At 38.7% G+C, this 17,893-nt stretch overlaps 1 protein-coding gene across 9 annotated transcripts in view; it reads left to right on the top strand.

Moving 5' to 3' along the window:
* The window catches only part of KDM4C (lysine demethylase 4C), a 415,179-nt gene that overhangs the window by 326,218 nt on the left and 71,068 nt on the right, over positions 1-17,893 (top strand). The gene's annotated exons all lie outside the window — the stretch shown is intronic.

The following is a 17,893-nucleotide window of genomic DNA, read 5'->3' as shown; positions in this document are numbered from 1 at the left end:
AAAAATGCAAAAAATCAGCTGGGCATGGTGGCAGGTGCCTGTAGCCCTAGCTACTCGGGAGGCTGAGGCAGGAGAATCGCTTGAACCCGGGAGGCGGAGGTTGCAGTGAGCTGAGATCACGCCACTGCATACTAGTCTGGGTGACAGAGTCAGACCCTGTCTCAAAAAAACCCAAAAACAATTATTTTTTTCCAGCACATTTGAATCCTAGAGCAAACAGGAATTTTTAAAAATATTATCTAAAATTGGTAGATATTTCTGTATTTTATAACTCCACTGGCCCTAATCATGAATTTCTGAGTTAGGCCAAACAGCATTTTTATTGTGTGTCCCCTTATATAGAGTGATTACTGCAACACCAGCATCGGGATAGTTATTACCCTGTTGAGTAAATATGCCATCGGTCACAGACGCAAATAATCATCCACACTTTGTGCTGTGTTTCTCAGTGGGATCTTTTTTAGAAAGGTGAGGCTTGTGAGAAATGGGTGAGTCCACACTGGAATAGGCTTGCTTTAAGAGAGATGCCCACCCTCATTCTCAGTTCCAGTCTATCCGCTCCCCCTACCACACTGCCCTCAGGTAAGTGCTGTGCTGGGCACCACCCTGTTCAGCCTTTGATCCTGTCTGGATTGCCTTGAGTGTGTTCTCTGGCCTTTGATTTTCTCCTCAGATAATTGCTACGGAGTTACCAGCAGATGCCTGAGATCATGGACTATGCGTGCAGGATCATCTGGCCAGGGTCTTCCAGCTGATACACACACACACCCATGTACCCTTTATAAAGACAGTTACAAGGACAGTTCTTTTCTATATCCTAACTCCCAAACATACTTTTTCCTAAAGTTGATCTGCCTGAGAGCCGGCCTGCAGTCTGCAGGGTCTCCTGTCTCCTCTCCTTCACAGAGAGGGGCAGACAGTTGGTCTTTCTGCCATCTATCTTTGATCGCGCATGTGTCTCTGAGCTCACTGTTGTACTCTGCCCTGTGGTAGAAGACCTCTGGCATGCCAAATGGGGAATTGATGCAAAATATTGGCTCTCGTAAAGCTGGAAAAGGGAATGAATGGAGTAGCTGGATAATAAGACTTTTTATTGCAACTTAGGTGGCTCCTTTTTTTTTTTTTTTTCACTTTTGACAAAATTAAAGGAGTACCCAAGTGATGTCAGCTGATGATTACACAGTGATGGTTTCTGACCAGTGTGCATGTAGGCATATAACTCAGAAAGAGTTCACAAGAATTAAGAGACATTACTGCAACAAAACCCCTCAAATCCCATTTAGTTTTTAATGTGAAGGCTCTTTTTTTTTTTTTGAAAAAAGAAAAATATAATTAAAATGACACAGAAACATGCCTTACTTCAGCAGTGTGTAACATACATTCATAAAATAATTTTTAAAAGCTTCACCCATCTGATTAAGAGATACATTTCCAAAAAAATTACTTTTTTCTTTAATAATTACCAGTATTATAGTACATGTGTAGCTTTGATCAGTTATAAACTGAAAATAAGTATAATAGCCAAACTAGAGGTTTTTTAAACTTAGAGTCTTGTCATAGGAAGTGTTTTTTAAAAATTAAACTTCAATTAATATGCATATTTTTGTTAAAGGGGATTATGGTACAGTGATAACTAAAAGAGTTTCAGGCATAAAATTATCTTACATTCAGATAAAATTCTGTAGGGAGTGGAATCGAAATAATATAAATTTAAAGGGAATAAGGAATGCTACAAAATGTTAAAGGAGAGCCTGTTCTTTTATTTGTTAAGTGGATGATGGAGTTATCAAATGACCATGGTATTTAGAGATATGTGTTTTATTTCTAAATGTCAATATTTAATCCACAAAATGTATAGCTTCTACAATTATTTAAACTTATGATGAGAAATTTTGTGCCCACTTAAAATTGTGTGAGAGGGCACATAGTTTTTCAAAATTCTATCTATTGCTAGTTTATGAAGAATGCTGATTTGTAATCCTACAGTGATTTCTAAATGTGGCTTTGCGCTAGAATTGCTTTGAGGTACTTATCAAAAATACAGACTTCTGGGCTCCCATTTAGATTTATGAATCAGAATTTCTGGTGACAGGGTAGAGATGGACAGTATCTTTAGCAGGTTTCTCTGATTCCTAGTGATTTTGGTGCAACCAATCCTGAGACTAGTGTTTGGCTCCCCTGTATCCACTTGCTTCTTGCTCCAGGCCTGAAGCCCCTGCTTTGTCCACCTGGGAAGGACTCTTGAAGTGGACAGGAGCCATGGGGCCAAAAGTACTTGTTGATGTGAACCCTAGAATGGGACCTAGAAGAAATGCTGTTTTGTTCATTCACATTTAAGGGAGCATCACATTCTCTCTTTAATCCAGCTCTTGTTGTCTTATCCTAAAATGTGGCATTTTTAAACTCTCGTTTAAGAACTTGCAGTTCTTTGTTACATTTTTCTTCACTGGTATTAGTATTGGCCCACGATCTGCTTAAGATTACTCAAAAACATTGATTTCAAAACTATTTGACTGCTAAAATTTGAGTCTGTTAAAATTCAGAAGCAGTCCATGATTTCTAGCCAGCTTTGTGGATCTTTTAATGATAAAATACTCCTTCAACATATGAGGTGTGGCTCTTATTAGATAATACACAATCGTCTGAAAGGTTTGTCTTAATGGACTAAATTTGCTACACATTACAGGAGGTGCATTGTCTTTCTGTATTCCTTCTTTATGTGAGAGATTTGTCGCCGTTTCCTGTGTCTCAACAAGATAAATGAACTAATTTAAAATATTTTCCATGCCTCATCTGTCCACTCCACAAGCTGTCAATGGGCTTGGATTGGAAGCTTGCATGCCAGCAGTCCTGAGCCAGGAGTACTGTTATTTTGGAAAAAAAGAAAAAGGAAAAAAAAAAAAAGCCGTTTCCATAGCAGCTTGGAACTCCTTTGCAAGTGTGCTTTCACATTTTTGTAGAATCTGGTAAGAAAGCCGGTATTTTGTCCAGCTTTCTTAAAGCACATTTGCCTGACTTAAATGAAATCATTACTTTTTAAAAATTGAAGTGGTGGGGGAAAATTTTCAAGAATTGAGAAAAAAAATCGAGATGAGTTAAAAACCAAAACAGGAAGGAAAAAGAAAAATATTGGAGCTGCTAAAATTTGGAATTATAAAAACCAAAATTGGAAAGTGTCATGTTTCCTAGGTAAATGTTTCTAATTTACCATGTTTTATTTTGTGTGTTGAATAGTGTAAAAAAAGCAAATTGTAGAATCTTCACAGGTTTATTATTATTATTATTTTTTGCGGTCACTTGAAGTCATCATATGTTCCTCCATAGCACATTTAAGGTCAAAATAATATACAGAGTGTCATAGTGGCACACAACTTTGAGGCATTTTCATCTTCTTTTGCAGCAGGATCAGGTTCTTCACAGTATTGACTTAGTGGTATTTGTAGGGAGGCAGAGCAAAGGAAATAATAAGTTGGAAAGCATTTTTACTGTTTCTGAGATAGTATAGACGGGTTCCTTTTGGATTTTCTGAATTTTTCTGCTTAATAATACATTTTAATGAGTCTTTGGGGGAAGTCATAACTTCACTTCACTGCTTATCGCTGCAGCCTGCTCACATGACACAATACTCTTGTGAGGTATAATATGAAAATTATCTCTGGTTAAAAGGGGGTTTTGGCTATTAGCCTAACACTGAGCAAATAACCTTTCCAGTCCAAGTTAAATGTTCCCATAAGCTCCTTAAAACCAAATTTTCCTTGTTAAAAAAAAGTCACTGCATATAATTCCCAAAGGGTGGGGTTATGGAAGCACTTTAAATTAGACTTAAAGAACAACAACAAAAAAGCAAAAAAAACAAAAACAAAAAAAACAAAAAACAAAACCTTGCCGTATTTTGCTGGCTGGGTCTTTCTTTTGCTCAGATTTGGTGGATGCTACTTTGCTAGATTTGGCATGAGAGGTCAGAGTTCTCATGAGGGATTTCAAATGGCCATCAGCTGGGTTCCATTCCTAAGCTTGAACTGTGGCTTAAAGCAGAATGCAGCTGCCTGCCTACCCATGCCAGTGCATCTTCCCTGGGGAACCACTGCAGAATCCCCCAAGCCTTATCTTTGTGCTTGATTGTGACCTTGTTGCTGTCCAATGCTTGAAACCCCCAGCCCTTCCAGCTCCCTCATTACACAGGACCAGGCTTTCTGTGGTTTCCTCAGTAGGTCAGCCTAAAGGTAGATGAAAATTTGATAGATGCACTTATAACCTCTTCAGAGCTTCCTGTTGGAACTTGACAAGCAGATTCTTTCTCCTAAATATTTTAACACGCAGCCTTTAAAATGACATTTACCTCTTCTAGGACCATTTTTGACAGTAGCTTGTAGAAGATTTATTTTTATTTTATTTGAAAACATCATTTGGGGTTTTGTAGAAAAAAATAAAATATTTATCTCCACAGCTTGTTATCAGCAGGGAAGATAGGCATTCTTGGAGGGATGGGAGATTTATTGGTAGAAAGATTCAAGAAGCTATTTTGTGATAAAGGATTTCTTTGCACTTTTTCCTCTAGTCAAGTAAATTGCTTGTGGGTTCTTGCTAAAAAAAAAAAATAATAATCCCTCTGGTGCTACTTTTAATTTGGTCAGGTTTAAAACGTTTTCAGAAGGGTTAAGCTTCCTTTGCATTAGTGCCTGGTGTGGTCAAATGAAGGAATGACTTTGGAATGGACTGCTTGTGTTTATAATTGACCTCCCCATAGAAGGTTCAGAACTGCAGAATAGTCAAAACCATAATACTATTTCTACATGTCTATTAGATATGTGGTGTCTCCTCCTTCCCTCAACAGGTCAACAGGTATAGTTTTCTAGGCATGTTGATCTGTGACTCACATTGTAAGAATATATGTTGCCTGTGATTTGTCCAGTGTGTCCAGCCGTCACTTTCAAAAATACGTACACACCAGAATATCAATCCATTGTTACAATTCTCATATGTGACTACTGAGAACTGTACTTTTCTTGCAAGGGGAAGAATGAATTGAACATCCTATTCATGTCCATTATGTAAGTTTGCAAGTGAAACTATTAATACTGGTGGAGCATGGAAGCATTTTATGGGCAGGTGGGCCATGTTGTGAAAACACCATTATAAAGCCTAAAATTTGAGGAAAAACCCCCAAAACCTCCATTGCTTGGGGGCTCTATTTTTAATCTGATCTTCTGTTGAGTTCATGAATATTTCAAATGAACCTGACCAGGTGACTCTTTCTTTTGAGGCTCTCGAATGGTTTTCAGTGGAAACTTTCTTTTGTCACTGTCATATGAATGGCTTTAACCCAGTACAAGTCCAGAGTGGAGGTCTGAATTCACTTGGGAGAGAGGTGAAAAATATGTGGAAGATTTTGGCCAACTGGATAAACATAGGCAATAAAAGAAAAAAAAGAGATTTCGGCAAACTTTACACAAGTCTGGTAATAGAATACAATAATTTTTCCACTCTGTTACTATAGAATTTTTTTTCACTAAAACACTTTATACTTAAAATCATTTAAACAAAGAGTTTTTTCCTCTAGGAAATGGCAGAAATACACATTCCCTGTACTTTAAGAAATATATTTGGGCACAGATGTCTAGTTTCTTATCTTTTGTTAAGAGTTACATAGATGTGTGATTTTAGTGAATGTATTTATAAAAAATAATTTACTAAACATGGCTACAAAAACAAAATACTTCAAAGTCCTGGCTGAAAACCCTGAATCTGACAAGTATATTTTTTTTCTCTCCGCAAAAATAAATCTGAGAAACATAGACTGAGAATATTAAGTTAAACCTTGGCCATCACACTTGCCATGAAAATGGGAAGCAAGGGTTGAAGAACGAACACATCAGCCTGAGACTGGGAAGACATGGGCAGGAAAAGTCACATGGTGCTGAGGCAGGCTCGACCAGGGAACCTGGTAGAGATTAGGTTGAGAAGAAGGGAGAAGAGTTGGTGATGCTTGTCCTGACACAGGTCTCAGACCCTGGGCTCAGCACGTGCTTCTCTGTACTGTTTCCTGAAGTGTTATTTGTTTAACATCACTTACTTTTTGTCCTTTTTTCATATATACCCCTGATAACTGGGGTGATCTGATTTTTTTTTTTTTTTTTTTTAACCCCATGTGGATCTTATACTCAAGCTCTTTTGCCTTTTGCATTGGCAAACTGAAAAGAACTGATGTATTATTACATTGTGTTGTGGATCTTATACCCAAGCTCTTCGGCCTTTTGTGTTGGCAAACTGAAAAGAACTGATGTATTATTACATTCTGCTGTTTCTTTTTTATTTTTTCTTCTTCATTTTTAAAAGAAAATAGTAGGAATGACTGTGTTCGTGATGCCTTTTTTTGTTTAGAGAGCACTTCTGTATCCATTATTCCATTAATGACCACAGTAATCCTCTGAAGTACAGCTGTGGAACCTGAGGTTCAGAGGGACATGGTAACCGGCATCTTAGTGGGAGAGCTGGGACTCCTACGCACTCTCCTTTACTCTGCCAGGTGAGGGTGAGGGTATTGAGTTAGCCTGAAAATCTGCTTTGATGGCAGTGAGCGTATCATGAACCCCAAGTGTTACCCTTATTACAAAAAACTAGAGGCCTTGAACTCTTCTTTCTCTGTCCTCATTTTGCATTAATCTGACCAGGGTTGTTTGGATAGGATTCCAGAGAAAGATGTTTATCTTCATAATTTATCACTGAAAACTACCACTTTGGCCTCACAGTTGAAGCACTAAAATATATATGTACTTACACTTAGAAGCACTTTGTCTTTCACTGCCGTGAAGCTTGCTGGGCATTTCTTCTGTGGGCTTCCTACTGATCCATAGGCACCTGTAGAGAAACGGAGGTATAGGAATTCCAGGATGGACTGGGTAATCTTCGTCTTTCAAAAAAGTCCTGGAGATGATAGAAGACCACACTTCGGTTTTATGATTGCCAGTGAGCCAGAACATAAGCAGTACACGTCTTTTAGAGGATGAATGTGTTCTTGCACACATCTGCTTGGATAATTGTTCTGTTTGAAGAGACCTCATAGAAATGGAATTTTTAAATATTGAGGAAATTCCATTAAGAAATAGAGGGAGAATGGAAAGTGCATTATAAAAGTCATGCCAAGAATAAGTAAAGTGTGGCCTAGCATCCATAAAATATTTACTTTTGATTGAAATGAACTTTTAAAAGTTAATGTTCTCACTCTTTGGCTAAAGAGTTAATTGCTGGGCTTGTCCAATATCTGTTTGGAGTCAGTCATCCAATTTTTCATGATAGAAAAAAACATTATAGGTAATGTAGATGGAGTAGTGTTACTTCCATGAAGACTGTGTGCATGTTTGCATTTACCTTACTCCTCTGTTATGGCCACCCCTCTTTTGAGAACCTGTTAATGGCTAACAAGAAACACAGGAAAATGAAGGGTAGAGCATTGTGTTGTTGATTCATTGTGAGAGTGAATCTGCCAGTTCTGAGTCTGAAACAATATGACGAATAAAATAACTCTAAAGATAATCAGGGTTTATGCTCCATCTTTTTTCATTATTATAAAAATAGTAAAATAATAACACGAAAAAAGAAAGAGGAAAACTCAAGCTTCCCCTAATTACACCATGATGTTCTTCATTTTTGCTTATTCATTTTATCTCTGTCACATATGTACATGTTTATTGTTACTGTATTCATGTAACTTATAATCCATGCTTCTCATTTGGCATTGGATGGTCAGCATTTTTTATTGTTCTTCATCTGGGTTTTTTTGTGTTTGTGTCTTGGACTCCTTTGGCAGTTTTTGGTAAAGCGTATGGACCTCTTCTCAGAAAAATACTTTCAAGTATTTAAAATACACAGGATTACAGCGGAAACAATTATATTGAAGTACGGTTATTAAAATATTGTAAAAATTAATTTGTACTGCAGCGGTCTATTAATGCATTAAGTAAGAAGATGTACTTAGTTGTATAATGTCTAAGTAATTATAAGCATAAATATTTTGAAACCATCTGTGGATCTGAAGGTAGAGGGGAGGGAAGTTGAGGAATTTCATGCCCCATGACTGGTATTATCTAGGTGAAAGAAGAGGCACGACTGTCTTTAGAATGTGAGGACTTTAGTTCTGATTAAAGAGAAGTAATGTTTTAAAACAGATTTATTGAAGGATAAGAGCAGCATTATTTACCTTTTCCTGTGTATCAGGTGCTGTGCTAAACCTCTTATGTATGCTGTTTTTTTAAGGGCAGCTTCATGAGGAATAGGTGCTGTTACCATCTTTACCTATCCAGTGAAGCAACTAAGCTTGGAGAAGTGACCCATTGTTCTAATCACAAATAGATCACTGCAAAAATATTGACCATTTACTTGTTCTCAAAGGAAGTTGGCCTGGATAATCTAGAAGCAGTGTCCTGATGAGTAATACAGTGCAAAGCCACATGGTGGCAGGGTTAGGATTCAGGCTTTAACAGAGCCTGTTTTACTACCTTTTGTCCATTCCTTAAGTTGGGAAAGGTAAAAGGAATTTCTAAGTGACCTTAAGGGCCACTTAAGATTGGAAACACCAAATTTATCTCATCTAGAAGACAAATCCACAAACTCCTGCTGCATGATTTTTCTCCTGTAGCAACCATCTCAGATCCTTAACGTAGAGGAAGGTGGTGGTTGGGGGCTACAGGAGAAGGGATGGGCTCTGGACTGGACAGCCTGTGTCCTTACAGAGGAACCATATACTGAGTTAACTCTTCTCATGGCCGCAGTTGTCTCCCCTGAAAAGGCGCTTCCTCTGAAAGGTCACCTGGGACATGTCTGCACTGCATTGACTTTATAGCTTTTCATCACTGCTTCCTCAGTTTTATTTGGAGACACAGTGTGTGGGTATTTCGACTCAATCATAAATTTCCTCAATGTGGGCTGCTGATAGCATAATTGAAAGACAAGAAGCAAAGAGGTTGTGGCAGGTCACAGACAGAACAATTCATGGGTAACAGTTTCTAATAAGGGTCAGATGCACTCAGGGGCCTTGGGATAGCTTCTAGTGTTCAGAAAAGGAAGAATACCCCAGCGTAGCAGCTTGTGTAGTTATCAAAGAAAAATGATGAGATCTTTTTATTGTTCCTTTTCCCAACCACTGTAACCAAGGTAAGTATATATAGCAGGAATGTCTACAAAGGTTCATCTAAACTGTTAAAAAATGCCTGGGGGAAGTTGGACAGGATGGAGGTGCTTGAAACTCACTTGTGGGACACAATTTCTTTATTGCACATCCGTGAATCAGAGATATCTTTACTGTTCCACCCCGGTCCTCATAAATGGATGTGTTTCGATAAATATACATGAAACAGATTTAAGGAACTACACACTCCTCTCTGAAAAAATGTCAGCAAACCACAACTGCAACCTTTCATGCTGTTGGATATTTGCACTGCCCAAGAACAAATATTGCTAAGGATAATTAGTTCTTATCTTTGATGTATCCTGTTGTTGTTGTTTTTTTTTCCTCAGATACCTTTAGGCCTTCAGGTCCAAGGCCAGAAATAAATAGAAAATGTGTACTAGTCTTTGCTTCCGTAATGCCAATAGCAGATCATACCTGATATTCATAATAAATACAGATTTTTTTTTTTTTTTTTTTTTTGCTTGTTCTTGGAGCAATAGAGAGCTTGTAAGGCAGCCTTCCTAAATTGTGCCATATGGGAAAATTATGTGTCCTTTAATTTAACTAATGTGAATTCAATCATTAAAATATTACGGTTTCCAGCATGAATTCAGAGAGATCTAAAACTAGGTAAGTTGAATAGAGTTAAGAAATTCTTCTAAGTAATAAGTAATTAAACCAATCTGGGTAGATTTTTCTAGGGTGGAGAGCATATACATCAGTGTCTCTAGCAGGGTACAGTTGTAGCAGAAAGGACAGAGTGACTTTTGTTAACCAAATAATTCAGTAATTCTGAGTTCAACTAATAAATGCTTTATCCAATGAGAGTAAGGATTTCTGTAAACAGTAATTTCAAATAATGAAATTTCCTTTAGGAAATAGATGCTCTTTAATAGGAACATAAAAAGAAATAAAAATGCAAATACAGAAGTACTTAGATAACACCTATTTTGTGGTTTAGGAGGCTTTCTTTCCCCACCCGTCAGCTGAAAGATGTTTAGTGGCACTTAATAAGTATTCAGAATAAAGCTCTCTATATGCTATCATTGTGTGCTCCTTTTGCCCTTTAAATTTGAAATAAAGGATAGAACCCAAACAGGCTATGAGAGAAGTAAAAATGGTAAGTGATCGATTTTTTTCAACATACATAACATTGCTTATTTTGTGATTCATCAGCAAATGCTGCTGTATGCTATCAGCGAAGTGCTTCTTTCAACTTGAGATTGTTTTATTGCCTTTAATATTTAATTTCTTTGTAAATGCTCCTTTTATGTGTGTGTTTTCTGCACAGCACAGGTAGTTAAGTGCAGAGGGGAAGCACTATTTTCTGCTAAGAGGGCTCTAGGGAAAGGGCCAGGAAGCATCCAGAGACTGGCCTGTTTCACCCACAACCTTCTCACCCATTCACTTCTGTCTGTTTGGACCATGTTAATTTTGCAGTTTCGGTGACTTACCCTTATTCCTGTGCCAGGCTAGAGTTCCCAACCAGGTCTGTCTGAATTCACAGACAAACAACTAGGAAGTACTACATACTCCCTACTTGGGAGCCTAGAGGAGTATGGCAATTGGTCGAGGTACTCCCCAGATACTTAGCTTGTATACTGTGACAGGTGCCTTTAATAAAAAGGCAGGTTAGAATTTGTCCCACTCTAAAGGAGCAAAAAGATGGACAAAGAGACATGCCTGACCAACAGGCATTTCCAGCTAAAGATGATGCTGATTTTCTGGGTTGTCTGTAGAATTGCTTGATTGCCTGAGGCTTAACGCAGAGCCACTCAGAGAATTATAATAAAATGGTAGTCCTAATTTCCACCTAAAAATTAGCTGCTACTAATAAGCGATAGTGAGTCTTTCACCTGGGCAAGTGAAGTTTGTGCCAGAGTACAGTCCAAGGCCTTTCAGGATCCCACCTTTTCAGCCTGCCATCCCTTGGCTGTGCTCATACTTCCTGACTCCGTTTTGCTCATGTTTATTTTTTTTTTCCTTCTGAGCTTTGTTACTTCCATCTAGAATGTTTTTCCTCCTTCTTCATCCCACTCCTACATGCAGTGGCTGAAGCTGGCTAGTCCTTCAGGGTAAGCTCACAGTCTGCCTCTTCTTTATGGCGTTCTTAGTCCTTTAAAACCCTGCTGGGTAGCTTCTCTGAGCCATGAGGCAGGCCCTGGGTCCCTGCGGCTGCAGACTCAGCCCGTGTGCAGCGTGTCTGCCAGTAACCCTCCAGTGCAGCAGCTGACCTGGTGCCGACACACTGCACACAGCATCTAAACTCCGAGAAATTAATTACAGAAAACTTTGAGAGAAACCCTGTTTTTGCTTTATTATGAGTTCTTGGGAGCCATCAGGATGGAACTCATCCAGCTGTGTCTGGTCTCGGTGACTCTTGGCCTTCAGTTCAGAGTGGTGCAGAGGCGAGCTGCCTACACTCTCCTGCCACATCATGGGCTCCTCCATGACCTGAGTCATCAAAGTAGAGTCATACCTGCTTCCTTGTCCTGTATTTAGTGCCCCTCAGGTAGCTGTGATGAATTTCATCCTCTCCTGCCCCCCTTCTAGATCTGCTCAGTAGAATGGTTTGAGGGCTGGGTGGGGGTAGGTAACCCAGTGAGGCTCACATGCTGCTTCGCCTTGCCCTGCCAGTCCAATCGTCTCTTAAATCTGTCAGTACTTTATCTTTCCTATTGTGATTATGGTTGTAAAGCTTTTGTTATAGCTATTTTTTATACCAAATTAAGCTCCTTAAATACAAGGATTGTATATCTTTTTCATTTTTCTACCTTTGCATTTTGCAAAATGATCGTACATAGAAGATATTTAGTAAGTATTGAAATGGCTGAAAGAGTGAAATAATACATTATATGCATTAAGGGAACAGTCATATAGTTAGTGGCTGTTTATGTGTACAGTCAGTGTTCTGCTACTTGGCTACTTGGCTTAAAAGGTGCTTCCGAAAGGATTCATACTTGATCTTCCTTGTGATGTATCTGTTGATCCAAAATAAAACAAAATATGACTGTGCTGTTGGCGTCGTACTTTTCACAAGTCATTTGTTAATTTGTCGGTTTGTGTCTGAACTGCCTTGGCCTTTCAAGTTCTAGAATTCTTTTGTGATTTTTATTTAACATTTTCTCAGTGCCAGCAGTGACTCATTAACCTTATTGTGAATATATGTAACCTTGTATCTGATCCCTGGCCAACTCTGTCCATTTTTTTAGCTCTGTCTCTTGGCCTAGCTGAGCTCATCCCACTGGCCTTTCCCCGCTACTTGACTTTTCTTAGCTTTCTCACCTTTTGCAGGGTGAATCTTACCAAACAAAAAGCCTTGAGATAAATGGCTTCTTATACCTTATTTATGATAAGGATTTAATTCAACACACTTGGCATTATGAGCCATTTATTTTAATGCTCTGAACTCGGAGTGCATAAGAAATAACTTTTTTTGGGAAGAGAGACAGAGGACTTACCATGTTATGACCAGTTGCCCAAGTAAACAGGATTTGTTTTATCATATCATTCATATGTGGATGAGGCTGCATATTAATTGCTGCCTCTCACAAAACAGCCCAAACCCTGTGGTGGCAGTGCACTGGGGACCTTGCTTTTCAATATCCTCCATTTCCTTCCTTCCCCAGCCACTCTTTAGCTGACTAGATAAATTGATTTCTCTTTATTAATCTACTCTCTCTTCTCCTTCTGAATCTCCCTCTCAAATGGCAGTTGTTCCATTCTGCATTTTATTGTGACTAGACTATCCTCCTTACTGTAGAACTCAGACTTCCCCCAGTGCTAGCCAGTATTGACACATGAGTGATTGACTTAATGAATACTAATGAGCAGAACATAAGTCTTACAGGTAGGGTTAAAAATCAAAGGATTCTATTACGAACCCTGTATTTAAGGACTTGGAGCAAACTGAAGGTTTTAGTCTCAATCCTTTGACTTCCCTGCAGCAATAGTGATGTCTGTTGAGCCAAACATTGTTCCCTGTTTGAGCTGGGAATGTTAACTTGCTGTGTGGTGCTTAGAAAAAGTGTCTTTAGGGGGCAAAAGGAAAAAGAAATTAGCTAATGTGTCATTATCATTAGCCTGTGACTTGATCACGAAACAACAATTAAAAAGCATTCACACCTGTTTTGGAATTACCTGCCTATTTGTGTAAGAAAAAAGAATCATAAAACTGGCAAAACAACAACAAAATAATGTCAGAAATCATATTAACAGGAAAAAGGGGAAGGAGATGTGCTTTGAACCTCCAGCTCCTTCACAGCTCATCATTTCTTGATGCCCTTTGCCAAGCTGGATGCTGAAGGAAATCTAATGATACACAAAGCCTCATTGCCAGATACTTCATTACTTCTGCAATCCATTAGTAGCCTTAATGGCCTATGCCACTGGAATAAGTATGGAAATCCAGTCCCCCAAGAAAGTACAGTGCTCTATAAATCACACTGGCCTGAGGATTCTCTCAGCCCTTGACACTGAAGAATAGGTGAAAAAAAATCATTGCACTTCCTTAACTCCCTTGTACTAGAAGCTGTCAGCATGAGTGACGCCTTTTCACTTTTTAACCCTGTAACCTCATGGTTCTCAGAGTGTAAGCTGTGGATCAACAGCATCAGTATCACTGGAAACTTGTTAAAAATGCAAATTCAGTGGCCCCACCCAGATGTGCTAGAACCTTGGGGCACAACAGAGCCACTTCTCTTCTTGACATCAGCCTTGCCAGAACTGTCCTGTCAGAGATACCCACTAACAGCTTTTGGCTGGGCGATCAGCTCCCTGGAATCCAGTGCTCTCTAACCTTCTTTCATTCCCTTCCCTACAGAACATACACTTTTCGATTTTCAGTTTTTCCAATTTTATTTTTTAATTTTATTATTTTATTTTTCAATTTTTATTTTTAATATATGTTTTTATACAGAAACTTCATTTATCTTGAGTTTGGGGTTGATTCAAGGTTTTTTTTCTACTTCCCTCTCTAGCCTTGACTCTCAGATGAGACAGGAGCTCTGCCCTGGCATATTATTTACTTTGGTTTTCTAGTAATTCTCATGGCTTTATTCTGAAGGCAAAATCAAGGCTGGGCGTGATGGCTTATGCCTGTAATCCCAACACTTTAGAAGGCCAAAGCAGGCAAATTGTTTGAGCTCAGGATTTTGAAATCCAGCCTGGGCAGCATGGCAAAACCCTGTTTCTAATATAAAATTTACAAAGAATTGTCAGTTTCTCAGTAGGCTAGGGATAGAGAAAACGTTAACTAGCCCACCTGTCCTACAGCAGTGTTTACCAAATCTTAGTATGCATAAAGATTTTTTTTTTCCCTTTTTTTGATACAGAGTCTCACTCTGTCACCCAGACTGGACCGCAGTGCTGTGATCTCAGCTCACTGCAACCTCTGCCTCCTGGCTTCAAGTGATTCTCCTGCCTCAGCTGCCTGAGTAGCTGGGATTATAGGTGCTCACCACAACGCCTGGCTAATTTTTGTATTTTTAGTAGAGACGGGGTTTTGCCATGTTGGCCAGGCTGATCTTGAACTCCTGACCTCAGGTGATCCACCTGCCTCAGCCTCCCAAAGTACTGGGATTATAGGTGATTATGAGCCACCACTCCCAGCCTAAAGATCTTTAGAAACATCATGTTAAAAACATTCTGAGTGGCACTGTTTTTAAAATAATTACCTCATGTTGACCTGGGGTTTCTGCTTCTTTTAATTATGGATTCTTTTTTTTTTTTTTTTTCCTTTTTTCTTGTTTTTCTTTTTTTATTGTGGATACTTGGTTTGGGGTGGCTCTGAGGCTTTGGGGCTGAGAATTATTCTTATTCCTTTGGTATCCTTTGCCTAAAGGATATTCTTTGCCAAACACTTATTTTGCATTAGTTCTTATCTTCTTTGGTTTCTCTGTTGGTTTAATTCCACCTGTTTCCCATGATCTAGGAATTCCATAAATTTTCTGGTCCTCTGATGGCACTGTCTCTTATTTGTCAGTGCTGTTTTGGCTTCATCCTTTTTCCTACATAGTTATGTAGGGGTTGGGCCTGGATAGATGGTAGCAGGGATTGAGTGTACCACCTTGATCCAGTCCGTCTTTGCTTTTCTTAAAGCTTTCTTCCCTCTGTTGTCCCCAGGCATGATTCATTCATTGTACCATGCCTGTTCATATTATTCTAGTGCCAGGTAGCGGTTTGTTCACTTCTTTCATAGCACGTATTTTGTTGTAACATTCTTAAGTGCACATAGATGTCTTAAACCTACTAGATTCCATTCTGTAGCCCAGGTATCTGTAGGCATCAAATTCCAGAGATTTTTCTGCCAGGGTGGAAAAAAAACCATTTTAGCAACAAGCAAATGAAAATGGGGGTCTGAAATACTATGTTAACTGTCTTACAGGATGCATTCACAACGGCTCCCCTCATAGGTTTTATGGGGTTCTGTGTCTCTGCAAGAACCTATGTGATGTTTAAGTCTTCTCAACTCTGAATAAACATCTTGCAAAGCATTGAGTTGTAATAGTTTACTGTTAGGTTGACTTTCTAAGGAAACTGTGGTTCTGTCCTTAGAAGTCACCACTTCTGGTCCTCCTGGAATAGGGCAAGTCTCTCCTTAGATTCCAAGGATTGAATCCTCTCTGGGCTTAAGTGTATTCTGTCTTCTTACTCCTTTGGTGAGGAAGTTAATGGTGATGGAGGTTGGAAGATACCAATGCTTTAATTAGCTAAGTCACAACACTCTGTCCTACTCTTAAAAGATCTTATTTAATTAGGAAAATAAGACATCATTTCACCTTTTATATACCTGTCAATATCTTAACTTATTCAAACACTGACCTCTATGTTGTATAATTAGACTCTTAAAAGATTGAAAATGCCTAGGGCTCCTAATAGGAGTTTTTGCTTTTGTATCTGCCATCACATTTCAAGTATTTGGAACTGACAAAAAGATACCAAAATACTAAAAATTACGAACAATGTAATGAAACTGATAGCATGGATTTCTAAGAGATACCATGATAGAATATTAAATCGTGCTCTTAGGCAGATTATGATGTCTTTTTAGTTTTATGGTTCTCTCTGTGTATTTGTGTGTGTATATACATGTGTGTGATTTTTTATTTTTATTTTATTTTATTTATTTATTTATTTATGTTATTTTCATTGAGATGGAATCTTTCTTTGTCGCCCAGGCTGAGTGCAGTGGCACGATCTCCCCTCACGGCAAGCTCCACCTCCCGGGTTCACACCATTCTCCTGCCTCAGCCTCCCGAGTAGCTGGGACTACAGGTGCCCGCCACCACGCCTGGCTAATTTTTTTTTGTTTTGTTTTATATTTTTAGTAGAGATGGGGTTTCACCGTGTTAGCCAGGATGGTCTCGATCTCCTGACCTCGTGATCTGCCTGCCTTGGCCTCCCAAAGTGCTGGGATTACAAGCATGCGCCACCGCGCCCAGCTGTGTGTGATTTTTTTAATCAGCTAAGCTATATCCTCAATCTCCACTTAAAAATGCTTAATTATACATCGAATCTCGATGTATAAGGAAATCACATAAGTACTTAACGTGTAGGGTTCTTATGGGGACTAGTGAGAAGTAACACTTAGATCATGAAGGGCCTTTTATAAGCTTTGCTCTTCCACCTAATGCTTTTCCTTTTTTTTTTTTTGTAATGACTTGGAGATAAAGAGAAACCTTTAATTATATGAAGGATATTAAGTACGGTGGTGGTGACATGAGATTCATGTTGTAAAGAATCACTCTGGCAGCTTTGGGGAAGACGAATGGAGATAGAATGAAATAAAGGATGGAGATACACTTTGAGAATCCATTAGGATGCTGGGCAAGACACTATGGACAGAGGCAGTGGCAGTTGGTATGGATGGTAGGGAGAGATCAGGGTAAGATTAAGAGACAGAATCTAAAAGATTAAGTCACTGATCAGATGTCAGGACATGAAGAGTTAGGAGTTAAATGCACATTGGTTCTTGCAAGTCTCTGATAAAATATTAGTTTTTAGAAGGGTTTGAGTTTAAGTACCTTTATTGTCCCAGGAAAGAAAATCTACCTGTAAAAGAAGAGCACCAACATTTGATCAGATTTCAGACCTTTTTTACTCTTCGGAATGAAAATTTGAGCTTTTGATCATTGTTTCTTCTGCTTTCCAGAGCTGACCCTGTGTTTTTCTACAGCCATTTTTTCCTAACCCTCGAGTATTTGTTCACAACTTACATTTAGTGAAGCTGTTTTTCTCTATCTCTCATAACAAATGTACTGATAATGTTTAGGGCTAATTGTATGCAATTTACTTTTTGAATTGTGGTAATCATTATTGCTGTTTTTATTTTCATCTTCTCTTCCGCAGGCATCATCAGCTATAGATATTCAACCAAATTACGCCCTTTGGGGTGATTTTCAATTTTCTCCCTTTGGGAGGCATATTTTTTTTGTCAGTCATGAAGGGTTCAGATTTGGATTATTAAACACTAGTTTCCACATTGGACCATTTAACACTTTACATTTCCTTGTCTTTGGAAAACTTAACTTGCCCCTATGCTGTTTGGGTGTTTTTGAAGACCACATCTAATTTATGAAAGAATGACCTGTCCTCCAAACCCATATTCTACTTCTTGTTGCACAGAAAGACCTGCAGTACAGGAGGGTAAAACAGAAGTAGCTTCAGCATTCATGGATTATTTATAGGAGCACCTCTGGGGTCTTTTCCTGAGCTCTGTGCCTACGG

This window comes from Macaca mulatta, chromosome 15, assembly GCF_049350105.2.
Source record: "Macaca mulatta isolate MMU2019108-1 chromosome 15, T2T-MMU8v2.0, whole genome shotgun sequence".
NCBI classification, from domain to species: domain Eukaryota; kingdom Metazoa; phylum Chordata; class Mammalia; order Primates; family Cercopithecidae; genus Macaca; species Macaca mulatta.
This window is presented reverse-complemented; position numbering and strand designations above follow the sequence as displayed.